Source organism: Dasypus novemcinctus, chromosome 10 (genome assembly GCF_030445035.2).
Source record: "Dasypus novemcinctus isolate mDasNov1 chromosome 10, mDasNov1.1.hap2, whole genome shotgun sequence".
NCBI classification, from domain to species: Eukaryota; Metazoa; Chordata; class Mammalia; order Cingulata; family Dasypodidae; genus Dasypus; species Dasypus novemcinctus.
The window spans coordinates 19,941,782-19,959,420 of NC_080682.1; the positions used below are offsets into that span (position 1 = coordinate 19,941,782).

The 17,639-nt window shown below is 37.2% G+C and overlaps 1 pseudogene; it reads left to right on the forward strand.

The window, feature by feature from the left end:
- The first annotated feature begins 815 nt into the window (after positions 1 to 815).
- On the forward strand, positions 816 to 14,478 carry LOC101443868 (olfactory receptor 5B2-like; annotated as a pseudogene).
- The last annotated feature ends 3,161 nt before the right edge of the window (positions 14,479 to 17,639 follow it).

Consider the following 17,639-nt stretch of genomic DNA (forward strand, 5'->3'; position numbering starts at 1 on the left):
ATTTTCTTAGCAATCTAATTATATGAAAAATAAATAACTTTCTAGTCCTTTCATAGGTTAATTGGCTCTTAAATACTTTTATTGGAGGGATTCCCAAGCATTTTGTGTTCTTAAGAAACTGGTTTATATAACCGAACTGCTTTGTGTTCAATTGATTCTTTTTTTTCTTTCTATATTTATAAAGAAGCTTTAGATTACATTAGTGTTACATAAAAATATAGGTGATCCCCATATACCCCACACCTACCACTCCCACACTTTCCCCATTAACAACATCTTTCATTAATGTGGTACATTGTCACCACTAATGAACACATATTGAAGCATTGCTGCTAAGCATGTTCTATAGTTCACGCTATGGTTTATACTTTGTACTGCACAATTTTATAAGTTTTGACAAAATGTATAATGGCTTGTATCTGTCATTGCAATATCATTCAGAACAATGCCAGTGTCCCCAAAATGCCCTAAGTTATACCTATTCTTTCCTCTCCCTCCCCTCAGAACCTCTGGTGACTATTGTCTTTATACCAATGTTACAGCTCTTCCATTACTAGAATAATATGTCTTCTTTAATCCATAGTTGTATTCTGTCTTTACATTTAAGACATGTATTAAAGCACATTGAACTCACACAAATAATCCAAGATAATTAGTCCACTTCAATATCCTCAACTTAATCACATCTATAAAATCTTTGCAATAAAATGTAACATTTAAGAGTTCCAAGTATTAGTAGGTGATATCTTTACGGTTCATTACTAAACCAACTACAGATTCATTTCTTATTTATGTCACTAAATGTCCATAACAGGATGTCTGTGGAAGAGGAAGATTGCCTCCATGTAGCTACTCAAAGACACCTTCTGAAACTTGCAACCTACTCAGCTACTTTGGCTGTAAAAGAGAAACCTAAAGGACTGTTTGTAAGCTTCAAGCTATCCAGTCCTATGACAATTCTCCTACAGTTCATTGTCTAGAACTAGTACATGTCATTTACTAGCTACAATGGGACATATATATGTGAAAAAGCAGATGGAGTGTTTGAGGACAACTAACTTTTTCTAGGGTCAAACAATTTTTTGGAAGGTCCTTTGGAAGTTAGAAGAAGGGGTGAGGACAGTGAAGTCTGATGCCAATGAACTGGCCAGATCTCTTCTACCTTGCAGTTGCAAAAAAAAAGAACTAAATTTATGTCCATTTTATATAAATTTTTATAAATAATAAAAATATTAATATTTCATTTTATGGAGTACCTAATATATTCATATTGTATTCTTCATTGCATGAATGTTATCTCATATAATCTTCTAATTTAATAAATTTTATTGATTTACACATGAGAAACTGAAGTTTTAAAAGGTTACATAAGGAGAAGAGGCAAGATGGTCTCAGTTTAAGTACACCCACATCATCTCTCCTAAAAAATGGCTCAGTGGGGACAAAATCCTGCTGGAGTGGGCTGTTTTGGGAAGCCACAGGGCACGAGGCTTCAGGGCATCAATCTGGAGGGAGCATGACCAAAAAAAGTGATTGCTCAAGGTAAAACCATGATTTTCTGGCACTTGAAGGTGGAACTGTGGGATGGCTAAGCCCCTCCCTGAGGGCAGAAAGCTGCGGCATTCCCTGACCATTGCTGGTCACCCAGTTGGGGGAGAGAAACTCTGAGAGTGGGAGGGTTCTAGTGAAGGGTGAAGGAGGGGTCCCCCAAGTGTGGGTTCAATTGTCTGGACCCACTTTTTTGAGCTTTGAGGAGCAGACAACTGGTTTGAGAAGAAACCAGGAAGAGGGGAGAGGTGAAGCTGCTGAGGGAGGCTGATTTACCTAACTTTTCTGGGATAGGGAAAATTGGTCTGAGAGAAGATGGAATCAGGCAATTAACTAGTCCTGTGCAAATCACCTAAGGGAGGGGTAATGCAGGAAGTGCTAACCACATGCTATGTCACGGAGAAAGTCTCCATGAATTCGGAAAGATTGAAATCATACAAAATATTTTCTCTGACCACAATGGAATGCTGTAAATCTGCAAGGCCTGAGAACCAGATTATGTACAAAGATATGCAAGTTAAGAAACACATTCTTAGACAAGTGGTGGGTCAAAGAAGAAAGCCCAAAAGAAATCACTAACTAGTTTGAAATGAGTGAAAATGTCAACACAACATATCAAAACTTATGGGAGGCAACAAAAGCTGTACTGAGAAAGAAGGAAATTCATGTATCAAAACAAAAGAAAGAGGTAAAATCGAAGACCTAACTGCACACTTGGAGGAATTAGTAAAAAAAACAACAAACTAATCCCAAAGGAAGAAGAAAATAAGAAATAACAAAGATCAGAGGAGAACTAAATGAAATTGAAAATAAGAAAACACTAGAAAAAATAAACAAAACAAAGAGCTGGTTCTTTGAGAAGATAAAAAAAAATTGACAAATCCTTAGCTAGACTAACAAAGAAAAAAAGAGAGAAGATGCAAATACACACTGACCCCGCAGAATCGATTAAAACGTCTGAATTCAAAAACACTATATACCAACAAGAAGGACAATTTAGAGGAAATGGACAAATTCCTAGAAACACATAAGCAGTCTACATTGACAAAAGAAGTTGACGATCTCAACAAACCAATCACAAGTAAAGAGATAGAATCAGTCATTAAAAACCTCCAAACTAAGAAGAGCCCCAGGCCACACGGCTTCACAGGTGAATTCTACCAAACATTCCAGAAAGAACTAACACCAATCTTGCTTAAACTCTTCCCAAAAAAATGAAATGGAAATAACATTCCCAAGCTCATGCTATGATGCCAACTTTACCCTAATACCAAAGCCAAACAAAGATACCACGAGAAAGGAAAATTACAGACCGATCTCTCTAATGAACCTAGATGCTAAAATCCTCAACAAAGACTTACTAATCATATTAAACAACACACCATGACCAAGTGGGTTTTATCCTCGATATGCAAGGATGGTTAAACATAAGAAAAGCAATCAATGGAATACACCAGATAAACAGATCAAAAGAAAAAATTAACATGATCATATCTATAGATGCCAAAAAAAAGCATTCAACAAATACAACACCCTTTCCTGATAAAAACACTACTAAAAAGGAATAGAAGGAAACTTTCTGAACATGATAAAGGGTATATATGAAAAACCCAAAGCTAACATCATTTAAAATGGTGAAATCCTAAAATCATTCCCTCTAAGATCAGGAATAAGGCAAGGATTCACGCTACCATCCCTCCTCTTTAACATTGTGTTTGAAGTACTTGCTCGAGCAGTGAGGCAAGGAACAGATATAAAAGGCACCCAAATTGGAAAGGAAGTAGTAAAAACTTCACTGTTTGAAGAAGACATGATCCTATATATGTAAAGGCCTGAGAAATCTACAACAAAGCTTCTAGAACTTATAAATGAGTTCAGTAATGTTGCAGGTTATAAGATCAAAGCGCAAATATCAATACATTTCTGTACACCAGTAATGAACAATATGAGGAGGAAATCAAGAAAAAAAATATCATTTACAATAGTAAATTTAAAAAATCAAATACTGAGGGATAAATTTTACTAAAGGCGTAAAAGTCTTATACACAGAAAACTGCACAAAACTGTTAAAGGAAATCAAAGAAGACTTAAATAAATGGAAGAATATTCCTTGTTTTTGGATAGGAAGACTAAATATCATTAAGATGTATATCCTACCCAAACTGATCTACAGATTTACTGCCATCCCAATAAAAATCAACACAACATTTTTAACAAACAGGAAAAACTAACTATTTCAAATAAATTTGAAATTTATTTGGAAGGGAAAGCAGCCCTGAATAACCAAAGACATGTTGAAAAAGAAAAATGAAGTTGGAGGAATCACACTACCTGACCTTAAAACATACTACAAAGCTTTAGTGATTAAATGGCATGATACTGGCACAAGATAGACATACTGACCAATGGAACCAAACTGAGAGTTTGGGTATAGATCCTTACATATACAGTCATCTAATACTCAATAAGGCCACCAAGCCCACTCAAATGGGAGAGAATGGTCCCTTCAACAACAATGGTGCTTGGAGAACTGGATATCCATAAACAAAATAATGAGAGAGGAGTACCATCTCACACCATAAATACAAATCAACTCAAGATGGATCAAAGAGCTAAATATAAGAGCCAAGACCATAAAGACCTTGGAAGACAGTGTAGGAAAGCACCTACAAGATCTTGTAATAGGAAATGGCTTCATGAACTTCACACCCAAAGCACAAGCTATGAAAGAAAAAATAAATAAATGGGACCTCTTCAAAATTAAAGCCTTTTGCACTTCAAAAAAGTTTATCAAGAAAGTGAAAAGACAACCTACCCAGGGGGAGAAAATATTTGGTGACAATATATCTGAAAGGAGACTAATATCCAGCATATATAAAGAAATCCTATTTCTCAAAAATAGAAAGAAAAACAACCCATTTAAAAAATGGGTAAGAGATTTGAACAGATGCTTCTCCAAGGAAGAAATACAAATGGGTAAAAAAACACATGAAAAGATGCTCAACATCACTAGCTATTAGGGAAATGCAAATCAAAAGTACAATGAGATACCTTCTTACACCCGTTAGACTGGCAGCTATTATAAAAACAGAGGACTACAAGGGTTGGAGAGGATGTGGAGCAATGGGAACGCTCATCCACTGCTGGTGGGAAGGCAAAAGGATCCAGTCATTGTGGAGGAAGATTGGCAGTTCCTCCAAAAACTAGCTATAGATATGCCATATGATCAAGGAATTCCACTGTTGGTTATGTACCCAGAAGAACTGAAAACAAGGACACAAACTGATATATTCACACCAGTGTTCATAGTGGAATTGTTCACTATTGCCAAAAGTGGGAATCAACCCAACTGCCCATCAACGGATGAATGCATAAACAAAATATGGTATACACGTACAATGGAATACTAGTCAGCTATAAGAAGGAATACAGTACTAACACACGGGATGACATGGATGAATCTTGAGGACCTTATGTTGAGTGAAGCAAGCCAGACACTGAAGAACAAATACTACATGACCTCTCTGATATGAATTAAGCAAATCAAGCTGTGTCAGAGAGCTAGAGACTGGAAGATAATCTTACAGGAAATAGGGGGAGGGGAGAGAAAGGTTTTGAGTCAATGCCCACATGGGTGAAATCTATGATAAAGTGGAGCAAAGTAGTTGTGCAGTGAAGGGAAAAGATGTGGGTATAGGTATACTATTGGATTGGGCTTTGCAGGCTTGAGGGGGGCTAGGGATGGGAGAATGGGTCAGATGGCCCATGGAATTGGGGGGAGAGTTGAAGGGGAGCAGGTGAAAATGGGAGATTGTCAGGTATGTGGTTGAAACTCTAATGTTGAGAAAACTCTTTAGAAAATGTAATAAGAAAGATTACTGGTTTAAGGTGATTGATGGGGGATCTCTGGCACAGCGTGCACCTGGGGCAGGCTTCTGGGGAGTGTGTGAATGCTCATCTTGTCATAGTGTGTTATATAAGTGGGTGGAGACCCATACAATGAGTGGGAAGGTGTTGTACCCCCACTCTGGGGAGGCCTGATGTTCTCAAACAGAGGGAATGGTGTCTCTTGAATGGGTGGTTCCCAATGGGGGAGGACAGTCTAGTGTGTCAAGCTCTCAGCACTGTTACAAGTATCTATGAATCTTGTCCTTCAAGCAGTGAAGTTTAGGTATCACTGTTGGCCCTGAGGGGAGGGGGAGAGAGGAATAGAATAGATGGAAGAGAGGGTAACAGGGGGGCAATGGAAGTGTTCTGCATGATTTTGCAATGATGGATACAGGCCATGTTAAATTTCACCAAAAATTGATAGTAGTGCATAGTCTAAAATGTAAACCATCATGTAAACCATGATTTAACCAAAAATTTATAAAAGTGTACAGCCTAAATTGTAAACCATAATGGAAGCATGGTTAGTAGCTATGTTTCAACATTTGTACATCAGTTATAGCAAATGTAATATCCACATGTAAAAACATCATTGCTGGGAAAGGGGGAAAAGGGGAAGGGTATTGAGTATATGGGAGTCTCCTATATTTTATATGTGACTTTACTGGCATCTAAAACCTTTCTGAAGACATAATAAAAAAAGATGTAAAACAATGAGGAAGAAATGGAAGAGATTGCCTTGTCACTATACATACAGGACAATACCTATTATAGTGATGAAATGCAAAACATTTTAAAAAAGGGAAAGGAATACATTTTTATGATTTTTTCATTTTTTTAATACCTCAATTTATTTTTACTTTAGTTTTTCTAAATTATTTTGTGTTTTATTTCTAATCTTTAAAACTATCATTACTATTTCATTTTCCTATTAATTGAATTTGGCAATATATTAGCTTCATTTTTTAAGAAGTTTTGGATCACAAAGGGGCTCAGCTATGGTAGGGGAGGAGCACTGGTGTGGGGTGTCATTGAAGGGGGATGGCATGGGTTGGAGGGAGTTCACCAGGGCATGCATATAGGGTATATAGATACATTCAGATGTTCGTTGGTATTGACATGTTGAGTAAAGTTTCTCACGACAACTGAGGGAGTGTTGAGTTCCCATCCTGGGGAGCTCTGTCACATTCCCCAGTGGAACAGCAGCAATCCCCCAAGTGCAAGGGCAAAGACCAGTGAAGAAGGATGGTTCAATGATGAGTCTTTGATCTTTTTCTTTTTCTTCTTTCTAGATGCAGACACTAAGGAAAAGACAGAAGTGGTTGCCTTGCCAATTTGCATACAGGGCAACACTTATTGCAGTGATGGAGGGCAAACAAAGCTTTTGCATTTTTTAATTTTTTGATACCCCAATTTATTTTTACCGTAATTTTTCTAAATTAATATGTATTCTATATCTAACCTTTAAACTCATTACTATATTCCATTTTACTATTAATGGAACCTGGCAATATATTGGGCTTCACTTTTCAGGAGGTTTTGGATCACAGAGAGGTTCAAAAATGGCAGAGGAGGAATATTGGTGTGGGATGTTATTGACAGGGGACATATGGTTGGCAGGGAGTTCTACAGGGAATATATCCAGGGTACAAAAAAATTTGATATTTTCATAGTGGTTGCAATTATAAACAACAACTGAGGGAGTGCTGAGTTCCTAGCCAGGGGAGCTCTATCACAGTCCCTAAAGGAACAGCAACAATTCCCCAAGTGCAATGGCAAAGACCAAAAAAGAAGGAAGGTCCAACAATGAACCCTTGATACTAATGACTATGCTTGTGAGCCTGTGTGCCTGAAATAAGAACAAGGCCTATAGCTGCAGGGTGCCTAAGAGTTACCTCCTGAGAACCTCTGTGTTGCTCAAATGTGGCCAGTCTCGAAGCCAAATGTAAATGCATTGCCTTCCCCCCAGCATGGGACATGACTCCTGGGGATGAGCCTCCCTGGTGCTGAGGGATTATTACCAAGTAATCAGCTGATGATGTAACTAGAAAATGACCTTGAATAAAAGGGTCAACTTGGACCAGCAGAATATCTCAATCTACATATAATACCAGGAGTTAAAAATGTTTTTTGACCTGAATCAAAGGGGGAAATGGAAAGGACAAATGAGTTTATATGGCTATGAGTCTCCAAAAAGAGCCGGGAGGTTATCAGAAGGTTGCCCTTATGCACTCCTCAGCAGAGTCCCAGAGACAGATAAAGTAGATACAGCCCCAGGTGTTGGTTCTTCTGAGGGTTACAGAGACCCACAGGCTCTATGGTCATGGCATATGGAGTTCAGTACCATGTCAATTGGCCCTACTTTGGAGTTTGTGTTTCTGTGTGATGGAGCTGGACTCAGATGTGATCTTTGTCCACAAGCCTCTCCTGTTACTTTTATCAGAACTGTAGTTGGTGCTGGGGTTTGATATATACCCAAGGGACCTGAATCTCTGGGCTGACCATGTGATAGCCAGGTCCTGAGCTTCAACAGACTTCAGCTCCTACACTATAGTTTATTGGACTTACCCTACTCAGCTAACATGGAGTTAAAGAAGGTCAAGCACCACACCAGGGAGCCAAGTGTGCCTACAACTGAAAGCAAGGATTGCATCCAGCATCCATGTGGAATCTAAGGCCCCTCTTGATATAGATGTGGAGTGGACACAACCATTCTAAGGTCCACAGGATGGAGGAATAGAATATGGATAGAGTGGACTTACTGATATTCTATTCATGAACTATTGTGATTAGTAATCGAAGAAAATGTGGCATTGGTGTGGAGAAAATGGCCATGGTGGCTGCTGGGGGTAGGGAATGTGAGGAAAAGATGAGATGTGGGGGTGTTTTCAGGACTTGGAGTTGTCCTGGATGGTGCTGCAGGGACAGTTACCAGACATTATATGTCCTCCCATGGTCCACTGGGTGGAATGTGGGAGAGTGTGGGCTATGATGTGGACCATTGACCATGAGGTGCAGTGGTGCTCAGAGGGTATGTATTCACCAAATGCAATGAATGTCTCATGATGATGGAGGAGAATGTTGTTATGGGGGGAAGAGTGGGGTGAGGGGGTTGGGGGGTATATGGGGACCTCATATTTTTTGGATGTAATATTAAAAAAATAAATAAAGACCAAAAAAAAGTGGCGTAGAGACAAAAAATAAATAAAATTGACTAAAGCTAAAAAAAAAACCATGAGTCTTTGATACTGATGACTATGCTTATGAGCCTGTGTGCTTGAAACTTCAGCTTTGCCTGGAACTACAGGGTGCCTAAGCATTACCTCCTGAGAGCCTCCATGTTACTCAAATGTGGCCACTCTGTAAGCCAAACTCAGCATACAAATGCATTATTAGCAGCATGGGACATGACTCTCAGGGATGAGCCTCCCTGGCTCTGAGGGGTTACCACCAAGCACCAGATGGCGATGCAACTGGAAAAAGACCTTGAATAAAAGGGGGGAAATGGTAAAGACAAATGAGTTTATATGGCTAGAGTCTTCAAAATGATTCGGGAGGTCATCAGAGGGGTCATGCTTATGTGCCTCTCAGCTGGATCTGAGAGAGAGCCAAACTAGATACAGGCCTAGGGAGTGGTGTTCCTGAGGGCAATGGAAACACCCAGGTCCTATGGTCATGGCAGATGGCTCTGGAGTTCAGTGCCTTGTCAGTGAGCCCTACTTTGGAATTTGTGTTCCTAAGTGTGATGAAGTTGGACTCAGATGTGATTTCTCTACACATGCCTCTCCTGTCACTTTTACCTGTGGTTGGCACTGAGGTTGGTGTATGCCCAGGAGACTTGAATCTCTGGACTGCCCATGTGCCAGCTGGGCACTGAGGCTCTGCAGAGTTGCAACATTTACTCTCCAGTTCATTGGATTTACCTAGATCAGCTAACAAGAAGGTGAGGATGGTCAACCACCACACCATGGAACTGAGAGAGTTTACAATTGCAAGCAGAAGAATCTCATCTATCAGCTATGTGGGATCTTAGACCCTTCTCAATTTAGAGGTGGACTGGGCATCACCATCCCAGGGTCCTGAAGATGGAGGAATAAATCATGGATTAGAGTGGGGGAAGAAAACCTATAAAAATGTACAGTGCAAAATGTAAACCATAATGTAAAGCATTTACTGTGGTTAGGAGCAATGCCTCAATATTTGTACAACAATTGCAACAAATGTAAAATGTTATTAATAGGGAGAGTATAAAATGTGGAGGGCATTGGTTATATAAGAATCTCCTTTATTTTCTTTATGACTTTCCTGTAACCTAAAGCTTCTTTGAAGGTAACTTGAAAAAAATAAAAAATAAACAAAAGGGTTACATCACTTCACTGATTTTATGGCTAAGCAATCAGACTGCTCAGAACAAATTTGTAAACTCTATACTTGCCTCCTTGAAGAATATAATTCTGTTTTGGAGTATGCACTCAGAGGTGACTCTGTAAAGAAAAGTTCAATCTTCTTTGTTGGAAAAGTCATTACCAAGGCATATCTGGTATGGTAAGAAAATGAATGATTTTTCAAAGAAATATTTTAATAAGAAGACATCTTGAGCTTGCTTTGAAGAAGTGTATATATCAAAATGAAGTAAAAATAAAATTAGATATAAAAATTAGAAACCAACTATTCACTAGGAAGTGAAGTAATTAGAATACGTTTCTGGTGAGGATGCATAATGGTAGAGCCACTTCAGAAACAGTTTGTTTCTTCTTCAATTAAACATACCCTTATCAGGTAAACAACCTATCCAATCACTAGGGATTTAATCCAATGAAATGAAAACTTATGTTTCATGCAAAAAAATTTAAGGCAAATGTTTAGAGTGGATTTATTTGTTAATGTTAAATACTGTAATTAACACGAATGCCCCTCAACTGGGGAATCAATAAACAATCTGTGCTATATATAATACATAATGGAATACAGTTCTATAGTAAAGAGGATTCCAGTAATAATATAGAAGATGAGTAGATTGCAGTTGCATTCTAAGTGAAAGAAGTTAACACTAAGGGAACATACTCTAGGAATTTTTTAATAAAAGATTGGATGATTTTAATCCAAAGGTAATGCTAGGTGGCCCGAAAAATGTTTAGTGGTTGCCAGAGGGGGGAGGGGGTAAAATAGAGAAGGAGCTGACCTTGAAGGAGCAAAGGTGAATTTTTTTGAAAAATGATGGAAATGATCTCTAAATTAGTTTGGCAGTGGTTATAGTACCATATACACTTTACCAAATTCTTAGTACTACATGCTCAATATGCTATATTAATATATGCATGCTATGCTTTAATTAGAATATAAATAATGAATAAGAAATGAAAATAAGTAATGCACGAACATGGGTGCATTTTTGTATGCATATCCAAATATATCCCAAAGGCAGTTTAATTGTTTCTTACTTAGGAACATGGGATGAGGAGCAATAGAAATCCTCACAGGATGTGTCCCCCAAGAGTTATGTGTCTCCACAGCTTTCTACTAGATCCCATATCATTAGGGTATGAATCTGAAAAACACTCTTTGTGGCATTATTTTAGAAGAACCAGACTGTGGGCACAGTGACTTTGATCATTATTTATTCATTTTGAATGCTTAACATTTTAGTACATCCAGATCTTGCTCCAAAATGAAGATATGCTCTGAGTTGTTTTATAGAGCTTCCCTCCTTTGCTATTCACATTCACAATTGTATGAAGTATGAAAGAGTGGTAATAATATTATATCTATATGACAAATATAGATGCTGAGCTTGGCATAGGTTAAGTGACAATTACAAGTCTACTTTTCTAGCAATTACCCATTAGGGAGAATATTCATAGGATTTTTTTCACTCTTCCTTTGCAGAGCTTTGGATCTAAGACTCAAAATTCAGGATTGCTAGAAATTTTCTCCAGGAGTAAGGTAAGCTTCTGTATTGCACATACTCATTTTGGTGTGAATTATAATATATTAAAAACAGTAAGGAAGGCTACATTTATTATGAGTTATTTAAGCTCAAACTAAGATATCATCAACATTTTATTGAAACAGTGCTAATAAGCTAGAATCTCAATAATAAAATACTTCCCTCAGTAGGATGTTGGTTCTTTTAAACACTATGGTACTTTCCTAAAGTGGATGGGCAAAAGTATATTATAGAAGGTATGCTGCCTGTGTAGGTGATAATTTCATCTTTTTTTTCCATTGGCCTGTCATTGAAGGGGAAGCTAACCAGAACAGATTGAAAAGGTAATTCCTTAGACTCAAGAAGAGTCCTCATGAAATTACTTATATCCATGCCCAACTTTGATATTTTTTTATCCCATAAACTCACCTTTAACGTTAATTGATCATCATAAAAGTCAACAAGGTGGTTAAGGGCATGGATTATGAAATCGGTCAAACCTGAGTTTGAATCTTGAATTTTTTTTGTATTATTCATGCAATTTTAGGAAACAATATAACTTCTCAAATTTCAATTTTCTTATCAATAATATTGCTAATTTACAACAGTGTTATGAAGATTAACTGAAATATAGCAATATCTATAATTCTTTTATTAGTAGTCATAGAACATACTAAGGCAATTAAGTTATAGTTTATGGTATTATGTGTATTCAAAATTGGCTAATACAAATGCATTATGGGTCTAGGATATGCAGTTAAGTAGCAAATGGGCTAGGAGGGAGATGGTAGAACTACTAGTTACCAGAGTGTGGACTTCTTGCAAAGTCTCTAAATTAAATATAAAAAATAAAATCAAAACAAAGAGATCGACAGGCCAGATACAAACCCCAAATCCATGAATCCAATCCTCGATCTCTGTGATTCAGCTAAGGAATGAGGGTAATGGGGATAAGAAGGAGTTTTTCACAAGGAAACAACTTCAGATATGTATCTGAAGGAAAAACTAAGCAAAAGAGAGGCTGAAGGTGCCTAGGTTCTCCCACAGAACATCTGACACATGATGAGAAACAATGCAAGGCAAAGGAAAGACTGCAGAGGACATGGGGAATGAGGAAAGGCAAACCTAGAAATGAGGTTATCAGATTTCATGTTAATCCACACCTTTGAAATCCTGAATATATATCACCATCCAATTTGTCCAAACCAATACATACACCATTATTTCGTCAAATAATACTATTATTGCTAGCAATAATCAGGCTTGTACTTAAAACCTACACTGTACTGTTTTCTTATGCATTATCTCATTTAACTCTCAACATAATCCCTTTTGGTAGGATCCATTACTATCTTCATTTCACAAATGAAAAAGAGAGAATCAAAGAAATTACATTAGGACCAATGTGTCTCAAAGAATAAATGGTGGGGCTGCTATTTGAACCTATATGCACCTCTTCCCAAGGCCCAAGTTCTTAAAATAATGCCGTAACTTCTCTTCAGAATTGCCTTTGCTGGTTGTACAGATATCAACTGCTTCCGCCATTCCATTGCATCTAATATATATATTTACTGAACTGTGCAACACCCAAAATTGAATCTGGTCTAATAGACTCAGTAAATAAATGTGAATTGTCTTAAACTAAATTCAGTAAAACTTCAGTAAGAATGTGGAACTTGGTAACCAATCTGCCTGTGTTCAATGCTTGACACTATTAGCTGATAATCATGTAAACTTGCAGAAAATGCTCAACCTTTTATACTTCCCAAAAGGATTGAACATACAAACATATTAAACACATAAGCATATAAACATACTAAACATTATATTTTGCTTAGAATAGTGTTTAGAATGTAGGCACCAAATAATGTAGGCTTTTAATAGACTCAGGTGATCTGATTTAGAGATGTATTTATTGAAAGCATATAAATTTTCATAAACACTTTATGCACCAATTGATTTCATGTACAAAAGCAGAAATTTGGCCATGTAATTTTCAAGAATCTTCCTGTTTCAAAAATCTGTAATTATCTTGATAATTTTCCACCAATGATTTTTGTCATTTCCATGCTTTAGATCAGGTAACTGTGAACAACAAATTATTGCCATAACAAAATAATCAATTTACATAGTATTTATACTTTTAATTTCAGTGCAATCTCTTTTCAGTTTACTAACTATTCCTTTATTTCTTTACTGAAGGTATGTCCTCATTTCTATGGAGAGCAGTACAGAGGTGACCGAGTTCATCCTGGTGGGTCTAATCAATGCTCCAGAACTGCAGACACACACCCCCCCCCCCACCCCGCCCCACTTTATCTTGTTTACACACATGTACCTCACCAGTGTATTTGGGAATATGGGGATGATTGTATTGATTCTTGTTGACTGTCAGCTCCACACTCTCATGTACTTTTTCCTTGTAACCTCTCGCTGGTAGACTTTGGTTACTCCTCAGCTGTTACTCCAAAGGTCATATCTGGGTTCATCATAGGAGATAAGGTCGTCTCCTACAATGCATGTGCAGCTCAGATGTTCTTTTACGTAGCATTTGTCACTGTGGAAAATTTACTCTTGACTTCAATGTCCTATGATCGTTATGCAGCAGTGTGTACCCCCTACATTACACCACCATCATGATGACAAATGTGTCTTCCTTTCTGGCCATAGGCTGCTATATCTGTGGTTTCTTGAATACCTCCATCCACTTTGGGGATACATTCCAACTCTCTTTCTGTAGATCCAATGTGATCCATCACTTCTTCTGTGATATTCCAGCAGTAATGGTTCTGTCTTGCTCTGATAGACATATTAGTGAGCCGGTTCTTCTTTTTTTGGCTACATCCAATATCCTTTTTGCTCTTCTTGTTATTTTGATTTCCTACCTGTTCATATTTATCACTATCCTGAAGCTGCACTCAGCTGAGGGATTCCAGAAGGCTTTATTCACTTGTACTTCCCACCTCACTGCAGTCTCCATCTTCTATGGGACAGTCATCTTCATGTGCTTCCACCCCAGCTGCAGTCATTCCATGGACACAGACAAAATGGCATCCTTGTTCTATGCTATTATCATCCCCATGCTGAACCCTCTGATCTACAGCCTGAGGAACTAGGAGGTAGTCCCCTCTTGATATAGATGGGAGTGGACACAGCCATTTTAGGGTTCACAGGATGGAGAAATAGAGAATGGATTAGAGTGGATTTACAGATATTCTATTCATGAACTATTGTGATTAGTAATCGAAGAAAATGTGGCATTGGTGTGGAGAAAGCGGCCATGGTGGCTGCTGGGGGTAGGGAGTGGGAGGAAGAGATGTGATGTGGGGCATTTTCGGGGGTTGGAGTTGTCCTGGATGGTGCTGCAGGGACAGTTACCAGACATTGTATGTCCTCCCATGGCCCACTGGGTGGACTGTGGGAGAGTGTGTGCTATGGTGTGGACCATTGACCATGAGGTGCAGTGGTGCTCAGAGATGTATTCACCAAATGCAATGAATGTCTCATGATGATGGAGGAGGTTGTTGTTAAGGGCAGAGGAGTGGGTTGAGGGGGTTGGGGGCATATGGGGGCCTCATATTTTTTGAATGTAACATTAAAAAAATAAAGAGAAAAAAAGAGTACATTTAAGAAGTTTCTTGAGAGAGCAAAATTAACTCTAGGATTGGGATTTTAAATTTGAAGGATCCATGATAAAATTTCATTCTTCTAAGAGCTCCTTTATTCAGTGAGTCATATTGTAAGGTTTACCTCTTTAAGCCCTTACCTCTTTAAAAGTCTGTTATCTGGAAACAAGAAAACCTTCTATACATAAATAATAATACTTGCATAAGGATCAGTCAAGGGAAGTTTAAGAAGCATTGGGTCCTACTTGTTGAAATCATATTAATGGCATTTGATTTATTCACCTGTTCCATGTGCATTTACTCTTCCACCTATCAATACAAACATACATGTAAGACAGGGGGACATACAAGCATGTGCACCAGGAGATGGTGAGAAATTTGCCGGAGGTAAAGGGCATGTGGCTAGTTTTCAATAAAAATAATAAAAAATAATTAATTGGGGTGTTAGAAAATAAATTTATGCTTCAGTTAATTTATTTGTTTAATTGAGGAACTGTTCTCAGAATTGTAATTGGAGAATATATGATCTAATTCTAAATGAAGATATGTATTTTTTAATTGGCACATTTACATATCAAGAGATACATAAATATCACATCTTATTTCAATTAATATTTCTGTTTTGACTGAGTCATTTTGTAGAACCAATATGTTTGCATTGCATTTTTCAAAAAAAGATTAGCTAGCTACAGTGCAAGCAAATGTAGGAAAAATTCAAAGCATTTTTCAATTTTTTCATACAATGTGTATGACTACCAACTTTTTAGTTTAAAAATGTGCACTGAGAATATCAATAACGTTGTGCATTTACCCATCTACAAATTATAGAAATGGTTAGTGCTGCTCATTCATTCATATTTTAGTTGAGTTATATCATGTTTTATTACTCCCTAGTCATGTACCCCACTTTATTCACACTGGTTTTCTTGCAATTCCTTGACAACCCTAAGCGCCTCCTTTGTACTTGCTCTTCCCTCAGACTGGAATGTTTCCCCACTAATTCACATCTCCCCTTACATATTACCCTATTGTGGAGATTAAGATAGGGTAACCCAACTTTTATAGACCTTTTTATACATCTTTTATAGACCACCTTAATAAAATAGACGTTACCTTTTTCCCTGCACTCTGTCTCCTCACCTAGAGTTATTTTTCATAATCCTTACCACCACTCCACATATTTTATATTTATTTTCTCACGTTTTTATTATTTTGCCTAACTAGAGTGTAAACTCTGTGAGAACAGCAGCTTTACCTGTTTTGTTCAGATCATGAGCCCAAGCACCTAATGATTGATTCATAGTAGACTCTTGTTAAATATTTGTTAATTGAATTAAATTAATTTTTAAAACCAACTGTATCAATATATTGAATTTTTGAACCACTGATAATTATGGTGTATCACCCATAATATGAACCTTCAGGATAAACTTTTAGAGTATTTCCAGAGACTCAGTTAATTTTCTGCTTTGTGGAAATATTTTTTATCAACATTCTCATCAATGCTTGTACTCTTCACATTTGGATACAAAGATTTCCTAGAAGCCATATCATTAAGTGTATCATCTCAAACCACCTCATAATTTTTCTTAGAAAAATTCTCATTAAGTGGAAAGTAACAAATCAAATATATAATATTTGACTCTATGAGTCACAAAAAGTTATTAAACTGAGATTATTTAAAAGTTTAATCGCTGAAATAATTTTACAATTTACTTCATATGTACTCATTGTACAACTAACTTCATTGATTTTAAACATCCATATAAAGTATAACCATGCCAATAACTTCTAGTAATAAATATAATGCACCTTCAATATATTTCAAGCATATGCAATCTATATACATTTAATATTGACCCTCAGAGAGCTCAGTTCTGTACTAAAGTTACCCATAGGAATGTGCATCCATGCCTTCTTTTTTCTTTCTGTACACTTAGAAGTTTCAGCATCTCAATAGTTGTAAAATTGTACTTGAATGTACAAAGACAGCTGTGCTGGCATTTGTATGGTAGTACATTATAACAAGTACTCACTGTTAGGTTTGGTGGTGTGTTTATTCTACTGGAAACATGTTTATTATTGTTTTAAATAGTTACTTACTTTTAGAATTATTGTAAATTTACAGAAAATTTCTAAGGTAATGGATCGTTTCTACATATGCCTGTGGTAGGCTGAATAATGGATATCTATTATCTAATCCCTGGAATCTGTGAATATTACTATATATGGAAATAAAAAGGAGTTTGCAGATGTGATTAAGTTAAGGGTATTGAGACGGATTATCCAGGTGCTGTAAATGCAATCACATATATCATTTAGATCAGAGTCAGAGGTAGCCTTGCACACAGAAGAGGAAAAGGCAGTGTGACCATGGAGGCAAAGACTGGTCAGAAGCTGACGAATGCAAGCAGCTACCAGAAGCTGAAGAAGCAAGACATGGATTCTTCCCTGGAGCTTCTAGAGAGAACACAGCCCTGATGACACAAAAATTTCAACCAAATGAAGCTAATTTTGTACTTCTGCCCTCCAGTACTGTTTGAGAATAAATTTCTGTATTTTTTTAATTCATTTTTTAAAAAAATATTACATTAAAAAAATATGAGGTCCCATTCAACCCCACCGCCCCCACCCCCCACTCCCCCCACAGC